This window comes from Frankliniella occidentalis, unplaced genomic scaffold (assembly GCF_000697945.3).
Source record: "Frankliniella occidentalis isolate FOCC.00 unplaced genomic scaffold, Focc_3.1 Scaffold199, whole genome shotgun sequence".
Lineage (NCBI taxonomy): Eukaryota > Metazoa > Arthropoda > Insecta > Thysanoptera > Thripidae > Frankliniella > Frankliniella occidentalis.
Genome location: NW_026267325.1, coordinates 136,892 through 140,723, shown reverse-complemented (window position 1 = coordinate 140,723; position 3,832 = coordinate 136,892). Strand labels below are relative to the sequence as shown.

Below are 3,832 nucleotides of genomic sequence, written 5' to 3'. Positions count from 1 at the left end.
AGGTACAACTCGCCCCGAGGCCAACTCGCCCCGATTTTGGGGCGAGTTCCGGATGCAAGGTTTCGCCAACTCGCCCCAATCGGCCAAATTTGCAAAATCTCGCCCCATTCCAATTTAATGGTACAACGCGAGTGGTGAAACGCTCGTGTTCCGCTTTTGTCGTTGAAAATTGCCAAATCCATGGGTAGATAAAATTCATGATCCATTCCATGGAGTGGGAATTTCCCCTACCCAGTGGGTCAGAAATCGTCGAAAATGCATCCACGTTGAAAATTTCAAGTTGTGACTTGGAGTTCTGTTTCGTGCCCACGGCCCACGGCTTGTAAATTCAAGTTGTTGGTTAGAGAACGCACCTAATCCCATAAAGACCACATTGAGGTACTAAGAGAAAGTGGTCCGAGTGTGAGGTCGTGCGGGAAAAAAAAAACTTTGCTGTGGGGATCAACTTGGGTCGATAGGCAAAATTCGATAGTAGAAATAGAGAATCCGATGCCCACAGCCAGGAGCTGGTTGTCAAGACCGGACACTTGTACGATGAGAACTAAGCTGAGGTTTGTTGGTTTGACGACCAAAGTTGATCCCCACAACAAAGCCTTTATTCTTCCGTGCGACATCCACATCACGGGGGGGGGGGGGGGAGGCACCCCCCAAACTAGCGGAAGAGGTGACTGGAGCAGGCTAAGCAGCGAGCATCCACCGCGTTTTCGACGGATAAGCGGCGGACTACAAAGAGAACGACGACGTCGTCATCCCCCGAGCACAATAGGCTCCGCCTAGAGCTTCAAACAAGAAAACTACTACTACTACTACCCACCTCAGGACCATTGGCAACAATCTTTTAGGATACTTCTAAATAAGACACTGAAAATTCCTTGTAAAATTCATTTTAATTGGGGCGAGTTAGCACTGGGGCGACCTGGGCTGGGGCGAATTGGGCATGGGGCGACTTGGGACTGGGGCAAGTTAGCTGGGGCGAGCTGTCCTAGATCCGGTAGGCGCTGGTCACGTAGTATTCGTCAGATTCCCGTCCCGTTTTGCACCACCAAAACACCGCGTCGTTTCCTCTAATCCGTTCAGGGTGCTCCCCTTTCGACTAAAGTTTTGTCCGTTTGGCGCTATATTTCACCGATTGGGAGCTAGAGTGGGTTGTTCGACGAAAATGCGGTGAACATGACTATGCTCGATACAAGGTAGATGTACGCCAGACCACGTCTCGCGTAGCAGGCTTCGCGATATCTCACGAAACACTGTTACGCTGCGACGCGCCCGGCATACACCTACCTTGGCCTGCGGCGCTGACACCCGAGTCGAGTTGTGCCAAAATGCACCCAAGGATACAGGCCTCCGGCCCGTCAACGGCCCGTCACTTCGACTAAACATGCACTGTGAAAAATATATTTGTACATGTACGATATATTTTGTAATTTGCCATTTACAATACGAGTCGCACATGTACAACCTCCCACTGTCGCTCCATATTCGATTCCAAGTCGATACATAGGGCTAGTAAATTGTACAATTTTATATTGTACTTGTACGACTTCTTCCATGGAAAATTTTCCTGTACCCGTACGACAATTTTTCACAGTGATGCAGGGTTGTACATTTTTTCGCTTATTTTTGTCAAGAACACCCTCTAGGGCCTCAATGGTTTGAGCTAGAGCAAAACGGAGCCCAAAGGGCTGTACTTTGATGAGTTACCTCCTAGGAAACCATAACAAAAAATATTTTCAAAAAACGTCATTTTTGGGACCCGTTGTTTTTGATTTTTTCACAAATCTAATTTTTGAGCTAGAATGCTCATCTTCGAACTCGATCTTTCTTTTTATAACACAAAACGACCCCGAAAATCCCAGGTCGCAAGCTCAATTCGTTTTCGAGTTATCGTGCGGACATGCAGAGAAACAGACCATTCCAAATCGACAATTGTCTTCGGATTCACCGTATTTTTCAAATTTCTGAAGCTATTCTAGTTTCACTGTTGATCCTGTTCCTAAAACAAAACAATCGAAAAAACTGGTAAAATAAATTGCAGAAGAAAATAAATAATTGGAATTCTTTCCTACCCGTTTTGTTGAAGTAATACATATTTCGTATTTCAACTCAAAAAGTCATAAACCGTCGTTTCCTAGCTTGTGCGCTATTTTTCAGGCGGAAATGGGCAAAATATGGTTTTACTACGTTGGCCCGGTACTACGGTCGGTCACGGGAGGGGGAGGGAGGGTCCAAAAATTCCCCAAAATGAACTACGTAGTGTATGAACGGCCCATATCCATGCCCTTCCTTGTGGCAATTGGTGGACATGGATGGCTATAGGTGGCCATGACATGGATGGCCATGGGAGCAGTGTTCATAGCATGTTAAAGTGGTCATGGCCTCAGTGGCAAGGAAATTTCAATATCCTTTAAGAACTGTGTGTTTTGGGAATTTGATCTGATATTTGTTTCGTAGCTTCTTCCTTGTATTTTGGTAGGGCCATTTTAATTTCATTGATACGGAAGATTTTTTTAATGCAACTTGTAAATTGCTGGAGCTAGGCCAAAACAGACACCGGATTCGGTTCCGCTTCGGTTTGGGCATCCCTAACGAGGGGTGGGCGACTTGAATTTTTCGTGTACACAGGAGTACGGAGTACACGGAGTACAGTCGGAGAACACTGAGTATTGCCGGTCGGAGCGCGCAGAGTACACCTGGAGTACAGTCGGAGTACGCGGAGAAATTGCGACAAAAACAGCCGGAGTCCACGGAGTACAGTCGGAGTACAATCGGAGAACACCTGGAGTACATTTTGGCCTGTACACAGGAGCCGCCCAGTCATCCACCCCTCGATCCCTAATACGGGTGCCGGACATCTCGCCCCAGCTAACTCGCCCCAAATACAACTCGCCCCGATTTAAGGGCAAGAGGGCAAAGTTCCGGATGCAACGTTTTGCCAACTCGCCCCAATCGGCCAAATTTGCAAAATCTCGCCTCATGCCAATTTAATGGCACTAATACCATGCCACCCTTCACCCCAGCTGCCCCACACTGCAAAAAATAGCAAAAAATGGCAGAATAAAACCTGTCCAGGTGCTGTTTTGTCATATTTTGGGCTACTTTGACCCATTTAGTGCTCAATGACTTTGAACAGGTCTCGGCATGATGGGTATCGATTCTATAGTTCTAGAGGTAGGAGTGTTTAAGGTAAGGCTCCACTGAAAAAAACGCGTAATTTCGTCAAAAAATCAAAAATGGACGGGGCGAGTTAGCTGGGGCGAGCTGTCCTAGATCCCTGAATACGTATCAAGACTTTACAATTTTCATGAAATAAAATGGCCATTGCTACTGCTTCTTACTATGGCCAAGATCCACATTATACCGTGGCAATGGTGGCCATGCTTGATACGATTGTCCCGGCCACTAGCACCAATGGCCATAAATGGCCATGGGCATTTGGCCATGGACGGCCATGGCAAACGCGTGGCCATGGGAACGAGGTATTTTCCGAATTAGAAGAACAAGAGGAATATCGTCTGCTCCCGGACCATCACAAAGCCTCGACCAATCAGAGAGAGCCTCTCTCGGCCTCTCTCGTGGCCGGCTCCAGAGAGGCCGCCTCTGATTGGTCGAGGCTTTCTGATGGTCCGGGAGCAGACGATATTCCTCTTGTTCTTCTAATTCGGAAAATACCTCATTTCAGCCTGGGGGTGGGGGTGGATCATCGAAGGTTGACTGACTAGGGTTAGGACGTGAGGAGATCTGGAAGGGAGTTGGTGGAGTACAGTAGGACGGGCGTTCGAGAACACAGAGTCGACTTATTGCTGAGCGAAGCGAAGCTCTCCGGAACAGTGGA

The 3,832-nt window shown here is 47.7% G+C and overlaps 1 protein-coding gene across 8 annotated transcripts in view; it reads left to right on the top strand.

The window, feature by feature from the left end:
- Positions 1 to 3,832, top strand: part of LOC113212265 (uncharacterized) — a 70,157-nt gene that overhangs the window by 15,075 nt on the left and 51,250 nt on the right. The window lies entirely within an intron of this gene.